Raw genomic sequence first — 25,364 nt, forward strand, 5'->3', positions numbered from 1 at the left:
TTGGCATGATATAAGCAATGAACCGACTTTAGACGGAAAAATTTGGGAATTATGTCGCAAAATTATTGCACTGTATGACAAACATGCTCCTCAATGCACTGTCAAGGTAAAGAGAGCTCCCGCTCCGTGGCTCACCACTGCATTATGCCAGTTAATGAATAAACGTGATGCTGCACATAGGGCCTCCAAGCGTAACCCATCTCCCGAGGCGTACAAAGCTTATAGGAAACTCCAAAACAGAACCAAGCAAAGTGTGAGGAATGCCAAAATCAGACATGCCCGCTCTGTCATATGCGGCATATCGAAACCTGCTGCACTGTGGAAAAAGCTGCGCAGTTTCGGTATAGGGAAGCGAAGATCTGACGCTGTTTATCAAGCGTCTGCAGAAGCATTAAACGATTTCTTCTCAACAGCTGTAAACTGCCACGCAGCGACAAATTACCAGCCCAAAGATATCAATCTCTCTCGAGAGAAGTTTTTCCTAAAACATGTCACTACCAGCACAGTGCACAAGGCAATTATGAGAATCTCTTCCGAGGCAGTAGGAAATGATGGAGTGTGCACTGGTATGATTAAGAACGCTGTAGACACTATTATTCCAGTTATCACAGACATCTTCAACCTGTCTCTTGTCAGTAGTGCATATCCTACTGAGTGGAAGCAAAGTTTAATTCAACCTATACCCAAGACTGACAACCCTAAGTCGCCAGGTGACTACAGGCCGATCAGCATACTACCTGCAATATCTAAAGCCCTAGAATACATCGTCCATGAACAGCTGACGAATTACCTCAAAACTCATAACACCCATGACAAATATCAGTCAGGCTTTTGAAAGCACCATAGTACAGCAACTGCATTAATTAAAGTAACTGATGACATTAAACATGCTATGGACAGATGTGAAGCTACCATGCTAACACTGCTTGACTTTAGCAAGGCTTTTGATACAGTTGACTTTGATATATTACTAATTAAAATGAAACAGTTGAATTTCTCAATCAGTGCAATACTCTGGTTCGACTGCTACCTCAAAAACAGAAGTCAACAAGTCGTTTGTGGGTCGGAAAAGTCATCATGGAAAAACGTGTGCTCTGAAGTTCCCCAAGGCTCCGTCCTTGTCCCATTACTCTTCTCACTGTTCATTAATGATATTTCTTCAGTGATTCACTCCTGCAACTACCATCTATATGCCGACGACATCCAACTGTACATAAGTGCAAGCCCCAAGAACATTGCTGACGCAGTAGCGAGTATGAACGCAGATCTTTGCCCTGTTTCTCGATGGGCACAGAACCTAGGTCTGAAACTAAACCCCAAGAAATCCCAGGTCATACTTGTATCTCATCCAAAGTTAATCAGCCTGTACTTTCGCAAAACAGTCCCTCAAATACTCCTCAACGGTACCCAACTACCATACCAAAAAACAGTAAAAGACATTGGAATAATCTTGGATGAACGCCTAGACTGGGAAGAACAAACAGTCACAGCTTGCCGGAAATCGCTCTCCTCCCTACATGCAATTCAAAAATTTAGAAGAATATTTCCAATCCATGTTAAACAAAAATTAGTCCAAACACTAGTCTTGCCTAATCTGTACTACTGTGATGTAGTTCAACAAGGCACAAATAGTGAAAATTCGAGATGCCTCGAGCTAGTGATGAATGCTTGCGTTAGATACGTGTGCAATATACGGTTGTATGATCATATCAGTCCTTCATACTCCCAGCTAGGTTGGATACGCCCACATAAGGCACGCGATCTCCACACGATGTGCTTACTTCATCGATTTCTTAGCCACTGGTGCCCCCAATACTTATCTTCTCACATTAAACACCTATCATCATTCCACAACCGCAATAACAGATCGGATACGTCTAGCATCTTGGCTGTACCTTTACATAATACAAAATCTTTCTCCGTGTCATTCTCCATCTCAACCATATGACTATGGAACGTGCTCCCCTGTGATCTGCGTCTTATCCAGAACCACTCAACATTCAAGAGGGAACTCAAAACTTACATATTAGGGACGGTATAGCCACCATTGTTGTGCCCCTCTCACCTCTTTCTTTCTCCTCTCCATCATAGCTTCGAATTTTACCATTCTATTTCTCTTCCTCTAACCTAGCTATCTCTTCTATATCTCTTTCACCCCATTCTATCGTCTCATGTCTCTGCTCGATGAGAATAACTCACAAGCTGCAAGAACATAACAAGAAAATTCCCAACTAGCAATAGGACTGACATTCGTAAAAGAAAATATGTTTACTTTCATATACATAGTCATTACTATTATTATTATTATTATTATTATATTATTATTATTATTCTTGATTGTTATAATTATTTTTTTGATTGTTACAGTTATCATTGTACTACTGTTATAAGCTCTATTTTTTTTCTTTAACATTAATACTGTATAACTCTTTATATGTCCTTTATGTTCTGTACAAACTGAAATTCGTCCAATCTGAGTATGCCTGGTTAGGTGTAAGAGAGGGCCTGAAGGCCCTAATCTTGCCAGGTAAAATAAATACATAAATAAATAATAAATTAGAAATTATCCTTTCTGCTCTTGGTACTTTGGTTGTTAAAATCATTTTATGTATGGTACATTAACAGAATTTTAAAAATAAGCCAGTTGTGTGTAATTTCATTTATTTTCAAATCGTCCTCAGTATCTGTACAATGTCACATGACAAAACAATATGCAAATCTTTATTCTGACTCATTTTTTACATTTAGTTTTTAAAGTCTGTTTCTGTTTTCAGGTTGTATTTCGACAGTTTACCTTTCTTTCTATTTTGATAATCTTAACTTCAATCATTCAAATAACGAGATTAAAACGTAACATAAAGAACAGAAACATGCACTAAAAACTGAAAAAACTTATCCTCAATCTAAATGTAAGTAGTAGGTTCAAAACTGCCAATCACCTCCTGCTATCTCCATGCATCTGACACTACTGAATACATAACTGAGTATTTTCATTGTATCAACATTCACACCACTTTCATCTTTATTGAAAATCAATGAAGATCACTGTTTATCTGCATGATGGAAGTTATGAAAATTACTACTGCTTTAAAGTGTAATGGATTATCAGCAACAAATTTAACTAAAAATGCAATTTACTGTAAATCTGTGATTACAATGGATAATTCGTTTAGAATATTTATTTTAGATTATTGTTTGTTAGCATTTATCACTTATTTAATTTCTTTTCTCCGAGAGTCACAATGCAATGTAGGAAAGTTTCTGCTAATCATAGTGCTTAAATTCTCACCTACATTTAAACTTGTAAGATCCTTGATATGTCTTGTGTTGACCGTGAGACAATGTGCCCCCTTTTTGTAAAAGTGAATATCTGTCAGTATCTGCCTTCATTTGACCTATGTCAGTACTACCTCTTGTAATGAGAAAGTTTAGTGCTTTACTTGTTTGAGACTGCGAAACAAGGTACTAGTTGATGGAAAAGTTTACACTTGAATAGAATGGTGGATACTCTAAGCAAATTATTAATGTCAGACAAATGACTGAGATAAAAGTTAAACTTTTTATAGATGTTCGCGACATAATACCCATAAATATTGTTAGAAAAATAGCAATTCTGTACGCTTCCTGACACACGAAGGAACCATTACTTGGATGGTCGTTCATAAAAAAAATTTATAACTCAAATCATAAATTACAGACTTTGCTCTATTACATCTATCCAACACAATATTCACAACTGTTGCAATTTACAGTCAACAATTCACATTACAAAAATATTTGCATGTACTGTAAACCATACCTATTTCCAATATCGATGAATGATTCGCAGAAAGCAGTGAAACGGACTAGACCAATGGTGAACAATGTTAAAATTACATTTCTCTCCAAGGAAGAAACACTGAAAAATAATAAACTAAGCACCTAATTTAGTGATTTGCTAGTCATGGCTTCATTTTAATGTAAAATTACAACTTTTCTATGATTTAAAGCTTATTGAGCAAGCATATAAGAATCAATTGCCAAATAATATGGAGATGTGACTTAGAATTGGTTGTGGTGCAGTTAGTAAAATAATATTTGATTATGCTGCATCTGATGCTCCTGCGCACCAATTCTTCTTGATGCTCAATCGTCACAAACTCAGGTCAACCTCTGCTCATCAACTGTTCACCATGTTTTAAAGTTCATTTTCTGCTGCTGAAAAATGGTGTAAAGGAAAGAATAAACTCACAACATGTTCAAACAAAAATGTCTGCAGCAAAGATACAAAATATATCCAGAAATCAAGTGCCATTAGTATTTCTTTCCACGAAGCATTAGAGTCATAGCTTGGCAGATATGATGTGGTCATGTTGAGTCAAGGAGAAGGAGATGGCATCATTTAGAGTACAATCTGTGTTATTTCTGCTGTGTAGTGCCTGTTTAGAATTATGTTCATCGAAAATCCCACTGCGTGACAGATTAGATCTGTAATTTGTTTTGTGAATACAAGATCATTAAATCAGTCAGCATTCATCAAAAGATTTCAGAGGTTTAAACGTGTGAGTACTAAAATCCTAATGGTTAACTGCAGAAGTACTCGCAACAAAGTGCCAGTCAGAGTTTGAAACGCTCACAAAAAGCAGCAAAACTCAAACAATACTAGGTACAGAAAGCTGGTTGAATTTTATAACAATGAGATTTTTGGGTAAAATTTACATGTATATCGAAAGGATAGGCTAATGGGAAATGGAAGTGGTGTATTTGTCACAGTAGAAAAGAAGCTTAAATCCATTGAGATAAAAACTGAAGCTGCCTGTGAGATCTCTGGGTAAGACTCAGTATCAAGTGGGCACAAAATGGTAATTGGATCTTCCTATCGCCCACCAATCTCCTGATGGAACCGAAGACTTTACAGAAAACCTCAGTTCACTAGTGTTCCCCAATCGTACTGTAATCATCAGTGGAGACTTTAATCATCCAACAATCACTTGAAACAATTACAGTTTTGTTTGTGGTGGACATGATAATACACCCTGTGTAACATTACTAAATGCCTTCTCTGAAAACTTCATAGTAGGCCTACAGATAGTTAGGAACCCCAGATGTCCACAATGATTACCAAACTCCAAATATATATATATATATATATGTAGAGAGACTATGGCTCCACAGATTATAGTTAGAAGAAGGGCTAACTCAGACACAAATTCAGTGTAGAATCTGATGGAGATTTCATTGAGCCCTGAGTTTTGTTTGCGCAAGTTTTGGTTTCTTCAGCTTCCTTCCCCCTTCCTGGTACACATCCACTGTAAAGAAACTTCGAAAGAAACAGACTACTGCACAGTAGGTGTAAAACAAAGCATAGTGCTACAGATAAAGAGGTGCTGAATGAAGCACATTTGGCTGTCAAGAGAGCAATGTGTGTAGTTTTCAATGACTAACTGCCTGTTGGCTTCTGTCTCGGGTTCTTTGGCTAATGTTCATCTGATGATTTCTCTGACGTTTCGCCAGAATAAGTGGCTGGCATTGTCAAAGTTTCACCCTCCATTGCTGGTGGTGGACTGGAGCTGAGCTCGTGGCCGCAGACTGTAAGTACCTGGTGCACCAACGTCCGAGGTCTTCTCTGCGGTCATTCCTAGTGCGGGTCTCTTGCTGCGTGTGATGGTCGTTTGCTGCAGCACAGGAAGCCAGGATCCGTTTACCTTGAGGCTTTCCTCTTTCTTGTTGAAACTGTTCTCATGCTTGTGTATTTCTACAGCTTCTCTGAACAAGCAGGTGTGATAGTTCTTCTCTACAGCCAGAACTTCCGTGTTGGCGAATTTTACTATGTGGCCGGTCTCACACAGTGCGGGTTCTGCCACACCCTATTTCCCCACCTGCCCCAACCTGCAATGTTGTTTACGTTCTCTAATCCTGGTGTTGATTGATCATCCAGTCATTCCAATATAAACTTTGCACACATGTGCAAGGTATGCGGTATATTCCTGGCATTGCAAGTGGCTCCCTTTCCTCCCTTGTTGATTTGAGACACACTTTGATTTTCTTTGTCAGTTTGTAGATAGTCTTTACGCCGTGTTGCACAATATATGGGCATTTCTGTCTGTCACTCTGGGAATGTATGGCAGAAAGGCCGTACTCGACATTTCTTTTTCTGATTTGTCACTTTGCTGAGTGTTTGGCTCTGTTATACTTTTAATATCACTTGTGGAGTACCTGTGTTCTGTATTTCATGTATGAGGTGCTGTGGCTCACATATTCGTATTGCCCACATTATGAGCGTCTTCATCATGCATCTTTTCTAGCTTGGGTGGCGATTTGATAGTTGTGCACATATCAGTTCGTGTGTGTCGGTTTTCCATACACGCTGTGTCCCAGGTTTTCACCATCCCTTGTGACCAGCACATCTAGGAATAGTAGGTTTTTGTCTTTCTCTACTTCCATAGTAAATTTTATGTTGGCATGGAGACTGTTCAAGTGTCTTAGGAAGTCACCGAGCTGTTCTTCACCATGGCTCCACACAACGAAGGTATCATCGGCGTACCTGTACCACAATTTAGGCTTACAACATGTCAAGTCCAGGGCCTGTGCTTCGAAGTGATTCAAGAAGAAGTTGGCCACCGCTGGACTCAGAAGACTACCCATGGCGATGCCTTCCAGCTGTTTGTAGAAGTTGCCATTCCACGTGGAATAGCTTGTGGTGAGACACGCACGAAAGAACTTTATGACGTCTTGCAGAAAGATGGAACCGATGTGCTCCAGAGTGTCCCCGAGTGGCACTTCATAAACAAAGAAACAACATCAAAGCTGAACAGGATGTCATTCCGCGTGCGAGTTTTAGTTTCTTCACCTTCTCAATGAAATGTCCTGAGTCCTTCATTGGGAAGCTGAAGAAACTAAAACTTGCGCAAACAAAACCCAGGGCCCGATGAAATCTCCATCAGATTCTACACTGAATTTGTGGCTGAGTTAGCCCTTCTTCTAACTATAATCTATTGTAGATCCCTTGAACAAAAAACTATGGCCTGTTCTTGGAAAAAAACACAGGTCACAACAGTCCACAAGAATGGCATTATACATGGTTCATAAAATTACCATCCAATATCCTAGATAGTCATTTGTTGTAGAATCTTAGAAAATATTCTGAGCTCAAACATAATGAGATATTTTGAACAGAATGACCACCTCAATGCCAACCAGCATGTATCCCGAAACATCAATCATGAGAAAACCAACTCGCACGTTTGTCATGTGAGATACTGAAAGCTTTGGATCAAAGCAGTCAGGTATATGCTGTGGTTCTTGATTTCCAAAAAGCATTTGACTCAGTACCACACCTACGCTTATTGTCAACAGTTCTATCATATGGCGCATCAAATGAACTTTGTGATTGCATTGAGGACTTGTTGGTAGGGAGGACACAGCATGTTATCTTGGATCAAGAGTCATTGTCAGATGTAGAACTAACTCAGGTTGTGCCCCAGGGAAGTGTATTGGGACCTTGGCGTTAATGTTGTATATAAATGTCCTTGCGGACAATATTAATAGTAATCTCAGATATTTTGCAGATGATGCTGTTATCTATAATGAAGTACTGTCTGAAAGAAGCTGCATAAATATTCAGTCAGATCTTGTTAAGAATTCAAAGTGGCGCAAAGACTGGCAACTTTGTACACTATTCAAAAATGAAAAAACTTAGTATTCTATAACTATAATATCAAAGAGTGACTGTTGGGATCTGCCAGTTCATACAAATACCTGTTGTAAGGATATGAAATGGTATGATCACATAGGTTAAGTTGTGGGTAAAACAGGTGGTAGACTTTGGTTTATTGGTAAAATACTGGGAAGTGCTGCCAGTCTACAAAGCAGATTGCTTACAAATAATTCATGTGATCCATTCTAGAATATTGTTCATGTGTGTGGGACCTGCACCAATAGGACTAAAAGGGGATATTGAATGTATACGTAGAAGAACCCCCTCATGAACCATGGACCTTGCCGTTGGTGGGGAGGCTTGCGTGCCTCAGCAATACAGATAGCTGTACCGTAGGTGCACCCACAACGGAGAGGTATCTGTTGAGAGGCCAGACAAACGTGTCGTTCCTGAAGAGGGGCAGCAGCCTTTTCAGTAGTTGCAGGGGCAACAGTCTGGATGATTGACTGATCTGGCCTTGTAACATAACCAAAACAGCCTTGCTGTGCTGGTACTGCAAACGGCTGAAAGCAAGGGGAAACTACGGCCTTAATTTTTCCTGGGGGCATGCAGCTTTACTCTATGGTTAAATGATGATGGTGTCCTCTTGGGTAAAATATTCCGGAGGTAAAATAGTCCCCCATTCGGATCTCCGGGCGGGGACTGCTCAGGAGGACATCGTTATCAGGAGTGTGGAATGTAAGATCCCTTAATTGGGCAGGTAGGTTAGAAAATTTAAAAAGGGAAATGGATACGTTAAAGTTAGATATAGTGGGAACTAGTGAAGCTCGGTGGCAGGAGGAACAAGACTTCTGGCAGGCGAATACAGGATTACAAATACAAAATAAAACAGAGGTAATGCAGGAGTAGGTAATGAATAAAAAAATAGGACTGCGGGTAAGCTACTACAAACAGCATAGTGAATGCATTATTGTGGCCAAGATAGACACGAAGCCCATGCCTACTACAGTAGTACAAGTTTATATGCCAACTAGCTCTGCAGATGACGAAGAAATTGAAGACATGTATGATGAAATAAAAGCAATTATTCAGATAGTGAAGGGAGACGAAAATTTAATAGTCATGGGTGACTGGAATTCGGTAGTAGGAAAAGGGAGAGAAGGAAATGTAGTAGGTGAATATGGATTGGGGGGAAGAAATGAAAGAGGAAGCTGCCTGGTAGAATTCTGCACAGAGCACAACTTAATCCTAGCTAACACTTGGTTCAAGAATCATAAAAGAAGGTTGTATACATGGAAGAAGCCTGGAGATACTGACAGGTTTCAGATAGATTATATAATGGTAAGACAGAGATTTAGGAACCAGGTTTTAAACTGTAAGACATTTCCAGGGGCATATGTGGACTCTGACCACAATCTATTGGTTATGAACTGTAGATTAAAAGTGAAGAAACTGCAAAAAGGTGGGAATGTAAGTAGATGGGACCTGGATAAACTGAAAGAACCAGAGGTTGTACAGAGCTTCAAGGAGAGCATAAGGGAACAATTGACAGGAATGGGGGAAAGAAATACAGTAGAAGAAGAATGGGTACCTTTGAGGGATGAAGTAGTGAAGGAAGCAGAGGATAAAGTAGGTAAAAAGACGAGGAGTGTTAGAAGTCCTTGGGTAACAGAAGAAATACTGAACTTAATTGATGAAAGGAGAAAATATAAAAATGCAGTAAATGAAGCAGGCAAATAGGAATACAAACGTTTCAAAAATGAGATTGACAGGAAGTGCAAAATGGCTAAGCAGGCATGGCTAGAGGACAAATGTAAGGATGTAGAGGCTTGTCTCACCAGAGGTAAGATAGATACTGCCTACAGAAAAATTAAAGAGACCTTTGAAGAAAAGAGAACAACTTGCACGAATATCAAGAGCTCGGATGGAAACCCAGTTCTAAGCAAAGAAGGGAAAGCACAAAGGTGGAAGGAGTATATAGAGGGTCTATACAAGGGCGATATACTTGAGGACAATATTATGGAAATGGAAGAGCATGTAGATGAAGATGAAATGGGAGATATGATACTGCGTGAAGAGTTTGACAGAGCACTGAAAGACCTGAGTTGAAACAAGGCCCCCAGAGTAGACAACATTCCATTAGAACTACTGATAGCCTTGGGAGAGCCAGGCCTAACAAAACTCTACCATCTAGTGAGCAAGATGTATGAGACATGCGAAACACCCTCAAACTTCAAGAAGAATATAATAATTCCAATCCCAAAGAAAGCAGGTGTTGACAGATGTGAAAATTACCAAACTATCAGTTTAATAAGTCACAGCTGCAAAATGATAACGCGAATTCTTTACAGACGAATGGAAAAACTGGCAGAAGCTGACCTCGGGGAAGATCACTTTGGATTCCGTAGAAATGTTGGAACACGTGAGGCAATACTGACCCTACAACTTATCTTAGAAGAAACATTAAGGAAAGGCAAACCTACATTTCTAGCGTTTGTAGGCTTAGAAAAAGCTTTTGATAATGTTGACTGGAATACTCTCTTCCAAATTATGAAGGTGGCAGCGGTAAAATACAAGGAGCGAAAGGCTATTTACAATTTGTACAGAAACCAGATGGCAGTAATAAGAGTCGAGGGGTATGAAAGGGAAGCAGTGGATGGGAAGGGAGTGAGACAGGGTTGTAGCCTCTCCCCGATGTTATTCAATCTGTATATTGAGCAAGCAGTGAAGGAAAGAAAAGAAAAATTCGGAGTAGGTATTAAAATCCATGGAGAAGAAATAAAAACTTTGAGGTTTGCCAATGACATTGTAATTCTGTCAGAGGCAGCAAAGGACTTGGAAGTGCAGTTGAACGGAATGGATAGTGTCTTGAAAGGAGGGTATAAGATGAACATCAACAAAAGCAAAATGAGGATAATGGAATGTAGTCGAATTAAGTTGGGTGATGCTGAGGGAATTAGATTAGGAAATGAGACACTTAAAGCAGTAAAGGAGTTTTGCTATTTGAGGAGCAAAATAACTGATGATGGTCGAAGTAGAGAGGATATAAAATGTAGACTGGCAATGGCAAGGAAAGCGTTTCTGAAGAAGAGAAATTTGTTAACATCCTGTATAGATTTAAGTGTCAGGAAGTCGTTTCTGAAAGTATTTGTATGGAGTGTAGCCATGTATGGAAGTGAAACATAGACGATAACTAGTTTGGACAAGAAGAGAATAGAAGCTTTCGAAATGTGGTGCTACAGAAGAATGCTGAAGATTAGATGGGTAGATCACATAACTAATGAGGAGGTATTGAATAGGATTGGGGAGAAGAGAGGTTTGTGGCACAACTTGACTAGAAGAAGGGATCGGTTGGTAGGACATATTCTTAGGCATCAAGGGATCACCGATTTAGTATTGGAGGGCAGTGTGGAGGGTAAAAATCTTAGAGGGAGACCAAGAGATGAATACACTAAGCAGATTCAGAAGGATGTAGGTTACCGTAGTTACTGGGAGATGAAGAAGCTTGCACAGGATAGAGTAGCATGGAGAGTTGCATCAAACCAGTCTCAGGACTGAAGACCACAACAACAACAACAACAACAACAACAACAACATAGAAGAACACCACCAATGGTCACAGGTTTGTCTGACCCTTGGGAGTGTGTCAGAGTGATGCTGGAGCAACTGAACTTGCAGGCTCTTTAAGATAGACATAAACTATCCCAAGAAAGTCTGTTAACAAAGTTTCAAGAACTGGCTTTAAATGAAGCCTCTAGGAATATACTGCAACTGCCTCACGTAAGGGTCATGACGACAAGATTAGAATAAATACAGCATGCACTCAGGCATTAAAACACTCATTCTTCTCAAGCTCCATCTGTGAACTGAATGGCCAGAAACCGTAATAACTGGTACAATGTGACATACCCTCTGCCATGCTCTTTGTGGTGGTTTGTGGAGTATAGATGTAGGTGTAAAAAATCAGATGAATGATTCAATGGTAATGAGATCGGTTTGGCAGTTCACTGAAGGAAGAAATCAAGTGCACAATTATGAATGAAGTGGGCTGGCATTTTTTAAAATGATAAACTGTTTTGTGCAGTTGAAGGACTCATGAAGGAAAACCACTGACAGTATCCACTGACAGAAGGTGGTGGGGGAACCTCTGCCTGAACAGGCCATGAACGTGAAGGCCAAACAGTACTGGCCAGCCACCATGTCATCCTCAGCCCACAGGTGATGCTGGATGCGGATATGGAGAGGCATGTAGTCAGCACACCACTCTACTGGCCATGTGTTAAGAGATCGAATCTTTCTAAGAACTTATCTCACATTTCACAATCACCTGTTCATGAAACTGTTTCTGAAAAACTAAATTTTGGAAAATTGTGTTTCTTGTGTGGAAAAAAAACCCTTATAATGTCTGAGCAGTGCTCTTGATTTTTTGACATGTAACAACAAATATAGTGATGATTTTCTAAGCAAGCAGTGACAAGAGAAGGGACTTCGTTTGCTTATGAAACCTCTCACAATCCAACAATGGAATGGGGGAGCGGGGGGGGGGGGGGGGGGTCACTGCATCACTGGTGAAGTCTTAAACCAAGCAAATTCTGACACCTCTAAAAGTCATGGTCACAGCCCTTTGGGATGGACACGGTATTCTACAGGTGCATTTTTCTACCATAAGGTGGGATAATCATTGCGAATGTTTACTGCGATATGCTTCTGAAATGTGTCATGCAGTACAGAAAGAACCATAGAAAGCTCACAAATGGTACTGTTTCATTTCACACTGTGAACAATGACAACTCTTACTGGACTTTGGCTGGAGCCGGACTGAACATCCTCCATATAACCCTCACCCCACTCCTAGCAATTTCTTTCTTTTTGTGCTTGACAATGTTCTTTGCAGGCAAAAAAATTCAACAATGATTACAAACTCCAAGAACATATTACCACACAGTTGGCATCATCCTATGAGGTAAGCTACAAAACTTGTACCATACTATGACAATTGCCTACAAAATGGTGTGAGCTATGTAGAATGACAGTTTGGATTCGTAGCTTTTCCCACTAAATAGTTTATCCGTATCTGTTCTTGTTTTTTGTTTATTACCAAATGGAACTCATTTTCTGGATGCACCTCATAATAATAATAATAATAATAATAGCAATAACAACAAAAAACAAAAGTAGTGTCATGCATATAGTTACCAGCCAATCTGCCCTGAGGGTTAATTTGAGGGCCAGGAATTTCACGAATTTGTATTTCAGTTCCAAGCACACATCCGATAACGGTCTGGAGATTATCCAAAATAGCTGTGCTTAGGTGCTAAAACAAGAAATGAGAACAGCAATCAGTTGCATCCTCAATATTCACCTTGCATCAAAATTTATCAGGTGTCAATTAAATTACTTAAAAAAAGACATATTTCAAAACTCCTGTTAACCTCTCTTTTGAATAATTATTTGACACACTGTACCATAAAAACCTGTTTACAAACTGCTACAAAAGTTTCAAATTCAACAAAAAATTAGCTTAAGTTTTAACCACCATAAAACTGTTCGACGTAACTACTACCAGTCCAATGGGAAATGTTACCTGAAACATATTTTCTGTTGACTTTCCCTGCAATGTTTCACACATAGAGGAAAGTGAAACACCTCAGGCAGTTCTTGCCCAAACTCTTCCATTCACAGTGCACATCACAAGCTGCACTCCATATCCAGACATCACTGCTTGTCAAAGCGTAAGACTACTTCTTAGCCGCAGGACCTTGTAAGAAGCTCTGTATAAGATAAAATACATTAATGTGTATAATGGCATTACAATGTTGAAATCTTATTACCCTCACAGTCTACAATAGTCAGCAAACACAAATGAATAGCTACTCAGTTTTAAAGACCTCATTCAGCAGCCTACAAATAAAACCTCTTTTCTGGTGTTAAATTGTAAAACCTACACAAGACATATTCATCTACAGCTATGGTAGTTACAAGAGGTGAGGGCTCAACCTCATTTTTTGAGAAAGAGTTTTTTATTTCACTGGCACAATCCAATGAAAGACAAATGCAGCAACATAAAGTCTAACTCAGGGGTTCCCACACTTTTTCTCTGACAGAACTCTTTAGAATCCTAGCACTTTGATGGAACACATTGTTTGTGCTGAAGGTTAACAAAATTTTTAAAAAATGAATAAAATTTGTTTTATTTAGTGATTGTTTCAATTTTAAATCCTACCTAATAACACAGAAATCTTAATAAAATTTTTAAAAAGTTACAATTGATTTTGTCAGAATGTCAGAAACACAAAATTCCATGTTCTAAATAGTTTTTCTTGGATCATTTACTAACTTCCCACGAAGCACCAAAATTCCACAGAACACAGTTTGGGAAACCTTGGTCTAACCTAATGCAGCAGATTTCAAGTTTGGATGTAAGTTCATGCCTTTCATTTAGCATCTGAGGATGTTCCTCGTCTCACAGCCATGGTATTTCAGTGGATCAGTAACACTGAAATATGAACAGAATTGTCTTCAGTGCGGACGTTTGTCCATATACCTAGCAACAACTGCTACTAAAGAAAATGCAATGACAGGTATTTCAAAGAGCCTGTGCAACAAAAATAACAGGAAAATTGAAGTTTGTAGAAATCATGCTTCTAACCAAGGAACAGTAGTAGGTTCAGTACTAGTAGTAGGGTGGGCATATGCATCTGGTACATTCAATGTCAGATCAAAATCAGTATTCAATGTGGTATTGAAATACCGCTAGACTAATTTCATACAGAAATAGTGCTTTCCTTGACAGTGCTGCTGTCCTAACAAATGTGAAAGGTGCGCACTTCGTTTTCAGTAAGAGGCCACAGCACCATGCATGCACTTAAGGAGTCTAGAAAACAAACGCAGTTAGTACATTGAATGCATCCCTTCTTGAACTTCTGAGAGACATAAACTTCTCCTGCTACACAATTAAAGATTACTTAGAAAATTCAGAACAGTGGTTATTAATGAAAGGGAATGACAAGAACACCCTCTCACATTATAATATCGGGTGGTTATAATTAAAGTGCGGTTCCTCACAGAGGTTCAATGTATGCTGTAATTATTGTATGGTTGCAAAAATTGGTAAATATGCTAATGTGTTTATATGGAACCGATTTATGCTGGGGGAAAAAAAATTTACATTTATGGCCACCAGGTGCAAATCTGGTGCTGTATGCAGTTTGAGTGGCAGTATGACATCCTTGCTGTCATTTGACAAGCTATAACATGAGTGAACAGGTGGCTATCAAGAACAGAGACCATGTGCTGTTAGTGAAACTGTTTTACGTGAATGGCAGCAATTACAGTGTTGCACTGAGAGAGTATCACTGAGTGAAAGGTTTTAGGAGAGGCCAGATTCCATTAAATGGTTTAAGAAATATGATAATGAAATTCAGAAACACGGGTCAGCTTGGGTAGCAGATGGAAGAGGAAGGCGTCCTATCCTGGTGGAAGTTATTGACAAGGTTACTGTTGCTATAACTGACCATGCAGCACGTGCCCCCGATAAGAGCTAATTTTTGTGCAGTGTTGCAAGAATTGTCCTCCTCAGGGTCAAAAGAACAGAAAATTCTGCAGGCTGTATTACAATGGTACCCGTACAGGATCCGGCAAGATGTAGAAATTCAAACCTCATGATCAACAGCAACTTCTGACATTGCTCTTTGGTTTCCAGCACAGACGGAAGTTTAAGTGTGGCCGGCAATATTTTATCGAGTGACGAGGCACATTTTACACAACATGGTGTACCGAATACACAAAACCGCAAAATTAGGGGCACTGTTAAATCATATATTGTACACAAAGAACTACTGCACTCGCTTTATGTGACTGTGTTGTGTGGATTCACAAGCATCTTTATTCTTGGTCTGCTCTTCTTTGAAGAGAATGTAACTAGAGGGCCTGTCAGGTGTACCGTAATGTTTGCACATTATTGAGACCTCGTTTTACTGCACGATTCCTGATTTGAAAGAGCACAACCGTATGGAAACCACTGTTTTCAGGCAAGATGGGGCTACACATCACATTGCTAGAACAGTGAAAAATCTGCTTAATGCAACCTTCCATGAATGTGTTTTCTCCAAAGGTTTTAGATGCACGGCCTGCCAGATCAGGTGATGTGAACCCATGTGACTTTTGGCTCTGGGACTATCTACCATAAAAGAATGTGTTTACCACAGACATGTTCGATCCCTACCTTATCTGAAGGCCTGTATATAGGGAATAGGTTACTCAGATCCCACTGAAACTGCTGTGAGCAACTGTTGTAAAGATGCAACATCCTGTCAACATCTCCAGTGCTCATACTGAATAAGTTCTGTAAACAGCAGTTAATAATAAACATCAACATTGTGCCTTTCTCACTCATTTGAACTTTTCCACCCGTATACTGTTCCTAATACATTACTTACAGAAACATTTCTGTACATCTTCCTTGCATTCACAGTGCCAGATTTGCACTGGGTGGACAAAACTGGAACTGTTTAATTTCCCAGCATAAACCGGTTCCACATTAACCCATTAAAATACCTACCAAGTTTTGGTGCCATGCGATAATTACAGCCCACGCTGTACCTCTTGTGAGCAGCTGCACTTCAACTATAACCACCTGGTACGTGATCACAATGTAATGCTTTTAAAAGCAAATGCGCCAAGCTCTACAGTGCAGGATACTAATGTCTTGTCATTCTCCTGAGCTCAACATCTCACTATCAGTGGAAGATGCTGACTAGACTCAGTTTTCCAGACGGACTGAGGGGTGGACCTGTAGACATGCACATTTGTGATCTTGGAGTCACCATTAGGTGTCCATAGTATGTACAGCGCAAAACTATGTTTTGTATTATAAGTTATCTGGTGCAAATTGTTTATGATAAGAAGCACACTGTACAACAGGGACCAAAGAACAAGGCACTGCTCTCATTAAGACACTGACCTCATATTCTGGGAGACAGAGTTTCCCTGTCTCACCATCCTAATTTAGATTTTCCTAAATTATTTCAGGCAAAAACCAGGATGGTTCCTTCAGCAAGGCCGCAACTGACCACCTGTCCTATCCTCATGACACATACTTTTTCCTGGATGTGTGTGTATATTAGAGTTATTTATTTTCAGTGTACTGTGATAACAAATCTTACATCACCGTGAGATGATCCCTAGGTGAATAAATACATCAGTTCCAAAGACAGCCTGCACTGGATCTTGTCCGACAACTACATAGTGCCATTCGAGCCAAACATACTTCTATCATTTTTTGATGTGCCTTTAATTTAGACATCTCATAAATGTCACATTAATTCTTCCCCCACCCGAAAGCAACCACCTTCAGTAACTTTTTTGAAAGGATGCCCAGTGTACTCAAATTGAAAGAGAATATTTATTCAGAATGGTATTACAATGCGTTACTTACACACAACACCAATATTGAAAGTAAAATTAAGCCCAGTACAATAAAGACATGAAATTCCACCGAGGTTTCATCATTTTTTGTACATGCCGAATGTGCTCTATTCTCTCTTGCACTTTGTGGAAAAATCAACTGCAAGGTGGCAGTCTGGTGGAGCCTTTTGTAAAAAGTAAACATATTTTGTGCAGATGTAACAAAGTCGGAATTTTGTAGCTCATGTGAGCACATAAAATACGTATTCACGTGGAAGTTGTCTATTATTGCTGAACCAGTTAGCTGAGAATTTTATATTACAGAAGCAAAAAAGGACTCAGTATTATTATTTTGTCATTGAAGTGATCTAACAAATCAAACGGTCCTCAAAAAAATTACAGTTTACTTCATATGAGAACTATACAACATCGTAATACAACTTCAGACATTGAGCCCAACAACAAAACTAGCTAAGTAACAAAACTAAAATAAATGTAAGTGAGCATGGCTTTTAATTTAAACAAAAAATGAGAAACACCTGTGCAGTGAATTCATCATGAGATAGTTATCGATTATTAAAATGGCATGTTACAGTTTATTCAACTCAACTGCAATAGTTCATGCATATCCTTGATAAGTGGAGCAACAAAAGAATTAATGAATTGTGTGTCTAACACAATACTTGACCAAAAACCTCTCAAGACTTGTAGAAGGGGGGTGAGGGGAAAAAAAGGAGGCAACAGAATCATTTCTTTCAGAGGGTTCAAATGACAGAATTAATTAAAGCCTCCCACTTTCTTTCTTTCCTTCCTTCCTTACCACTTGATCGCCTGCCTTGTCTTCCTCCTCACCATACAGCCCTTGTAACATTTTTCACGGTATGAGACTATTTCCATAGTTTTTGTATTGTCTCCATGTGGGTTGCTAAACAATGTGAATAACCCAATATAAACACCTCATTTCCAAACCTTGGTTCCTATCTTTCTATACTGACATTACACAATTTTTTTTTTTATAACTGCATTTTTGACACTATTTTGAGCAGACAGAATGCATGTGATACACATCATGTTACGTCACGACACCAATCCAATGTGAACTTCATTAAAAATAAATAAATAAAGGTTCTAGTAGAGATATTACTGTCAAATGTCCTCTAAAGAAGGCAAATGAAAAGGAGAGACTATTGTGGAACACAGAAGTGTTTGTAACCTGGTGTACCAACAAATGAAAATGTGTAATGCAGTCCCATGAGTTCATGTTTATCCACTTTCCTGTCAAAGGCAGTGTTTATTTACGGAGAATAGCAGAGGTCAAGTACATTTTAAACAGAAGTCTTTCATATTAACAGTAGTCTTTCAGCTGAGAAGCATGGCACAAGCTATGTAATTGTAAAGGTAGCTCTACCATCATTCCCATAGTCTTGTGGTTACACAAAATGTGATCATGACTATATTTGAAAATGTTGAAGTTTCATATGGCATAAAGAAGAAACAATGTTTCCTTATTGCCTCTATGACTAAAATTTTTTATGTTCATTGTGCTGTCATGCATCATGGGCTGTCTTAAAAACCTAAAGGAAGTAAAATCTATTTTCCTTCTCCAGTATCTCTAAGGCAATGGATCAGTTTCTTTGTGGATGGTATAGAATCACACTGATATAAATGCGTCAATCCCTGAGAGAACTTGGGTTTATTTATTTTCGGCCACAATGGCTATGTTTGTGAACTGTGACTGTAGTATAATTATTTATTTGTAATTTCTGCTACCAATCACTTTTTTATTTTTTGTTTTATGTTTAATCTAATACAATACAATGCGTTTTGAGCATTTCTGTTCATCATCAGGCATTTATACAGAGAAATGTAACTTAAAAATAAATTGCCTTAAACTAAATTAACCTAGAACTCTTTGTCCATTGTTTGTTACTGTATGGGCTGGTGTGACACTGACATTGATTTCTGGCCATTCACTGTCCCCCCCCCCCCCCCCCCCCAATGCCACTACAGTAGCGAACAATGTACAAACAGTTCTAACAAGGGAACCTCCCCATCGCACCCCCCTCAGATTCAATTATAAGTTGGCACAGTGGATAGGCCTTGAAAAACTGAACACAGATCAATCGAGAAAACAGGAAGAAGTTGTGTGGAACTATGAAAAAATAAGTAAAATATACAATTTGAGTAGTCCATACGCAAGATAGGCAACATCAAGGATAGCGCGATCTCAGGAGCGCAGTGGTCCCGTGGTTAGCGTGTGCAGCTGCGGAACGAGGGGTCCGTGGTTCAAGTCCTGTCTCCAGTGAAAAGTTTAATATTTTATTTTCAGTTTACGTGACAAACTCTTATGTTTTCATCACTTTTTTGGGAGTGATTATCACATCCACAAGAAAACCTAAATCGGGCAAGGTAGAAGAATCTTTTTACCCATTTGCCAAGTGTACAAGTTAGGTGGGTCGACAACATATTCCTGTCATGTGACGCACATGCCTTCACCAGTGTCGTATAGAATATATCAGACGTGTTTTCCTGTGGAGGAATTGGTTGACATATGACCTTGCGATCAAATGTTTTCGGTTCCCATTGGAGACGCACGTCCTTTCGTCTACTAATCGCACGGTTTTGCGGTGCGGTCGCAAAACACAGACACTAAACTTATTACAGTGAACAGATATTTCAATGCACGAACGGACAGATCATAACTTTGCGAAAATAAGAAATTAAAATTTTAACTCGAGGGCGGACTTGAACCGTTGACCTATCGATCCACAGCTGCTCACGCTAACCACGGGAACACGGGACCACGGCGCTCTTGAAGTTAGACTATCCTAAATGTTGCCTATCTTTTGCTGGACAACTTAGTTTGTATATTTTGCTTATTTTTTCATAGTTACATACAACTTCTTCCTGTTTTCTCGATTGATTTGTGTTCAGTTTTTCAAGGCCTATCCATTGTGCCAACTTATAACTAAATCTGAAGGGGGTGCGATGGGGAGGTTCCCTTGTAAGTCAATGTAAATTAAGACAATTTATTTTTAAGTAACATTTTTCTGTATATATAAACACTGGATGATGAACAGAACATGTTCGAAACGTTGTACTATGCTAAATTAAAAATAAAACAAAAAATAAGAAAGTGACTGGTAGCAGAAATTACAAATAAATAATTAGGACTTGGATTGTTTTGGAAGTCTGCACCATATAAAGTGGCTGTTCATGTATTTCTACCCCATCTTTACACTGACACGTGAATATTTTGGGGTTGCCACAGTGACCTGGGTCAGTTCCTCTCCACCACCTGAACTCGTTCATTCGTTCCCCAACTTCGATTAAATTTTCTATAGTGCTATTTTGAAAAGTAGCATTGTGTTACCTGAAGTCTTGGCTTGGAGAAGATTAAGAAACTAGTTCTTTTACCACTGCGTATTTGTGTGCTTATGCATCACTAACTGCTGCATGAATTGTATTTTATTTCTTTATTTCACTCAATGTGAGTATACGCTTCTTAATGCTACGCAGTATTTAAATGGTAGTATGAATAAGTTTGTCTTTGGAAACATTTGTTTGAAGAAAACCTGTTAAAATATAATGAAGCACAGAATCTGACCAACAGAGAACTATTTTGGAACACTCACCTTAGAAGTTGTAAGCTATCAGTTTGACAATATGTCAAACCTAAATTATTTGCACCTGAAAGAAAAATATCATTAAAATTATCAGAAATGCAGGGACTTTCAGTGACAGGCCCATTTTTTTCTCATTACAACAATTTTCCTCACTTCCATACTTCGTTTTTAATCATAATTTCAAAATGCAGCATTACCAAAGACTAAATTATGGAATTTGATCTCATCAGTCAGTGTTCTCAAAGAGGATACCGCCAAAAAGACAATAAGCTGCGAGATAATCTCCGTACTAAAATGGGGTTGTTATAGTAATTGAAATTGCCGAGGAGCCTCTTGACCGCCGGAGGGAGCTGAGTTACACTTAAGTACAATGCAGCAAAACCTGCAACCCTTAAAACAAAAACTATCTCCAATAATAGCCCACAAGGATCAACCTGAGACCCTGTGTTATGAGACATGTTAGCCCCATCCCCTATACAGCTGCAACATAATGCAACATTTACAGGAGCGAAATAATGAGCCATTGGTATCACTAGAGATACAAAAATAATGAAAATAATAAGTTTGACTAGACACAATTACAAGCTATCAATGAAAATAGTGAGTGCAATTGTCTGGAGTCCCAGGCTGCCATTGATAACTTAAGTACAAATGGTAAACAAGAGCACAACAAGGATTCCACTGTAGTTATCAGGAGCTCTTGGTGCAACAAAGGAGTTGGTTCACACAGGCACAGCTCATAGTTGAAGGCTCTGAGGCTGATCCGCTCCAAAATACGTATTAAAATAAATTTCTGAATAAAGTATTACAGATTTAAATTATCAAACGCATTCCTCTTACTTCCCACAAGATTTAAATAATCCCAGTCAATGTTTTTGGAACTGTTGATATGTAATACCAAGTGATGTTTTTTGAACAGGTAGTAGCTAGCCTAATGGCGGCACCTTAAAATGCCCCTCAGAAATTAAGCAGAGGTTTGGGGGCTTGGCTTCCTCAGAGTACAGCTCTTATGCACGTCTTGAAGGCTGTGGCGTTTTCAGCCTAAGGGTGTCCAATCAAGTTGCACACACTTTTCACATTCTACTTCTCATATCCAAAGGGAATGAACAATGAAAATACCAAAAACATTAAGCATGCAGTGAAGCTAACATACACCACATTAAAGAGCTCTCCAAACCACAACTTTTAGTACCATTTGCTGTGGTAAACTGTTGGAAACATGACATTTGGGGATAAATAAGTTATCTATAAATTTTATCTTTGAGTTAGCTTTTGATATTATTTAGTAGTTGATTATGAAATGGAAAGAAGATACAGTATGTAAACATTTGGCTAGAGTGTGATATTGTCTCCCCCCACCCCCTGGAATTTTGGTTGAGGTGACAGAGTAATCTGTAGCATAACCCCAGGTCCAGATTAAGTTCTGATCGGTAAATGTTGCAGCCTTCCCCAGTACGGAAACTACGAGCCGAACCTGAGTTCAGGAGATGTTCAAAATAGATACACTTGACATACAAATACAATTAAGGAAGAAAGCAGCTATGTACTGGATGAAGATCAAATCTGACAAATAAGCGAGGAGGAGGAAGAGGAGGAGGAGGAGGAGGACGATGAAGAAGTAGCCTATCGTACAGAAGACATTCCAGAGCACACCAGTGGAAATTCCTTTTGTATGAAGAAGTGGCTGGTGCTGAATGATGACTGACCCAGTGGAACAAAACTGTTGACAAAGTATTCAGAAAGAGGTGGAAGGCACATCACTTTAGAATCAACTCTCAACTCCTGGAAAGGCAGCACTGCTGAAGTATTGGCCTGTACAAGGGGGAATCTGTAAGATCACAGTCACACAGGTAGACATCCAAATACAATACATTGGATACGACAGTATGTACTCTCACCAAGGTGTGCCCACTGCAGCCAGGGAGTTGAAGTTAAGATGTGCACACAAAGACTAAAGCTATACAGCAAAGACCATCAGAAGCAGTTTCTCTTGCAGTGTCCCTATGGGCTACAGCACTCTCAGTCCGTGGACTAGGATGCAACCGATGCAACAGCATGGTAATAAATTGAGTAAGCAGATGCAGTTAGCTAAATATGCTGGAGATAGAAAGCTATAGTTAGGGTTAATAATTATTGTTTATGTAAAAACAATAACAAATAAAAAGGAACAAGAACAACACTGATAATAATGGTGGTAATAAAAGATAACTAGCAGTAAGGGTAGTAGTCATAGTATTAATACTTGTCAATCCTTTTTTTTTTTCCCTTTACAAAAGCAATGTTACTTAATCTAATGATAATGCAGAATGAGTGTTTATGTATGCAGTATAGATAACAGACTACAACTAGAACAAATAAAAAGATATAAGAACGGTAAAACACATTTTAAAATAGTTGATAGGAAGAAGTGCTCACTCATCCAGTTTTTTTTAAGTGTGGGGTTTGCTGCAGAATTCCGTGATCACAAAGTGAGGGTTCTCCAAAAGGTCTGGCTCACATGCACAGTGACAGCGGCCCCCCCAGCACTCTTCATCAGGGACATTCTGGGAATTGTCTGCACTAATAGCTTGCTCGTGAATCTGGCCCACAATGAAATAAATAGAGCTGACGAATTACAATGGGCAATATGTTATGCATATTCAGAAACTTCGTTGTAACCTTGCAACTGGCAGAAGTAGGAATTATAAATTTGCTGTCTTGAGTAGAAAGCAATAGCAACCTTGTAAGTGACTAAGAAATATAAATTTAGCATACAGTAGTGATGTTCCAAATTGTTTTCTGAATACCCACTCACATTTTGTTATGTGTGAGCTTCCATCTTTTAGCAGAGTACAGGAAATTACTTTCTACATATTTCCGCTGAGAAGTGGTTCTTAGTGGTTCACTGATAGCTTTCCCCAACAAAGACATCTTGAAAGCTTTTAATTTCAACACAGTCCTCTATTGTTAATGGGGTAATGCAACACTCACCTTCCAGTGTATTTTAGCCTGATCTTTATCTTCTGTAGAATTACATGGTCTGAAACTAGTTATATGTTTAATTGCCTTCTATTGTATATTGACACCTTTTGTTTTTCTCCTGTACTATATCACCTTTGGACGTATTTCACTATTAACTCTGAGACTATTGTATTCATTTGGTGATCTGTAATAAAGAGATTGAGACCAATCCATTGTCCCAAAATATCCGTACACTCTTACACGAACATGGGATCCAATGAATTTCGCTGCCATCAACAAAAGTTAAACACGATCAGGGCTAATAAGACATAAGATTACAATAATTTTCTGTCTCTCTTAGATCATCTCTCTAATTAAAAGAAATACGAGCCATACACAGACGAGCCTGTAAAAAATTCAGATTTCCCACATATGAAACTGGTCTTGATATATGTATAAAGAGAGATACAAAAGAAATAAAAAAAAGCTGATATCCAAGAAACTTTTGACACAGCTGATCAAAACAGGCAATCAATCAACTGTTGCCAAGCTAGCTTTAATTTTTTGCACTAAAATATAGCAAGGTATGATTGGAATCTAGCCATCAAGCACATTTAAAGATGCTCATTCAGATCATCTGACAAAAACGATTATGCCAGCCATAAAAATACTGTGCTTGCAAACGGAACTGTGAACTGTATTAGGCGCTGTAACCGGTGTCTTCAATTAGTGGAGTCAGGAAAACACTAAATATCACATTACATTATAACTTGTTAATCACTATGTATCAAACGATTATAAAAACAGTCAATACAGAATTCACTGTCCATTATTAATGATTGCTGAGAATATAATTTTCTGTAATACCACTTCATAATTTTTGAAGTCTATGAACATTTCCTTGCTAGTTGCTTGCTTTGTTTTTGATTTCTGTTACAGCTAACCCCATAACCAAATTCTGATTATCCCCAGGTTTTCAAGAGGAAATTGTGACTTCCCATTTTGAGGTAGAATGAGTCTGTTTTACAATTATAATACACCTCAGTGAAAAATATGGCATGATACTGACCATTTTACTTTTTTTCCCATATAGTGATTTACATTTAACTATGTTCAGCTTCTCTCTTTTTTAAAAACTAAAAAGAAAGAGGGGAAAAAATAATAAAACCCACATACATGAGGGCCTCGTGTGCAAACCCACCTCCCCTCTCTCAGAAAGTCTTATACGAGCAGATACAATTTCAGTACACTTTAAAATGTGCGATCACATTGATAACATTGTCTAATAATCCGTAACTGAGGGAAGCTATTGCACACACCATTCACCAAGAACAGGAGCAACAACAATTGTTATAATTGTCACTTCTGGAACCTACAATTGTGCTATGTACACTACTGGTCATTAAAATTGCTACACCAAGAAGAAATGCAGAAGATAAATGGGTATTCATTGGACAAATGTATCTTACTAGAACTGACATGTGATTACATTTTCACACAATTTGGATGCATAGATCCTGAGAAATCAGTACAACCACCTCTGGCTATAATAACGGCCTTGATACGCCTGGGCATTGAGTCAAACGGAGTTTGGATGGCATGTACAGGTACAGCTGCCCATGCAGCTTCAACACGATACCACAGTTCATCAAGAGTAGTGACTGGCGTATTGCGACGAGCCAGTTGCTCGAGCACCATTGACCAGACGTTCTCAGTTGGTGAGAGATCTGGAGAATGTGCTGGCCAGGACAGCAGTC

At 38.8% G+C, this 25,364-nt stretch overlaps 1 long non-coding RNA gene across 1 annotated transcript; it reads right to left on the bottom strand.

Annotated features, from left to right (window-relative positions):
* Positions 1-2,656: 2,656 nt before the first annotated feature.
* On the bottom strand, positions 2,657-17,357 carry LOC124716911. The gene is made up of 3 exons (XR_007005669.1): positions 13,221-17,357; positions 12,833-12,950; positions 2,657-4,197 (listed from the first exon to the last, which is right to left on the bottom strand). It is a non-coding gene; the product is annotated as an uncharacterized LOC124716911 (long non-coding RNA).
* Between the last annotated feature and the right edge of the window lie 8,007 nt (positions 17,358-25,364).

Source organism: Schistocerca piceifrons, chromosome 9 (assembly GCF_021461385.2).
Source record: "Schistocerca piceifrons isolate TAMUIC-IGC-003096 chromosome 9, iqSchPice1.1, whole genome shotgun sequence".
NCBI classification, from domain to species: Eukaryota; Metazoa; Arthropoda; class Insecta; order Orthoptera; family Acrididae; genus Schistocerca; species Schistocerca piceifrons.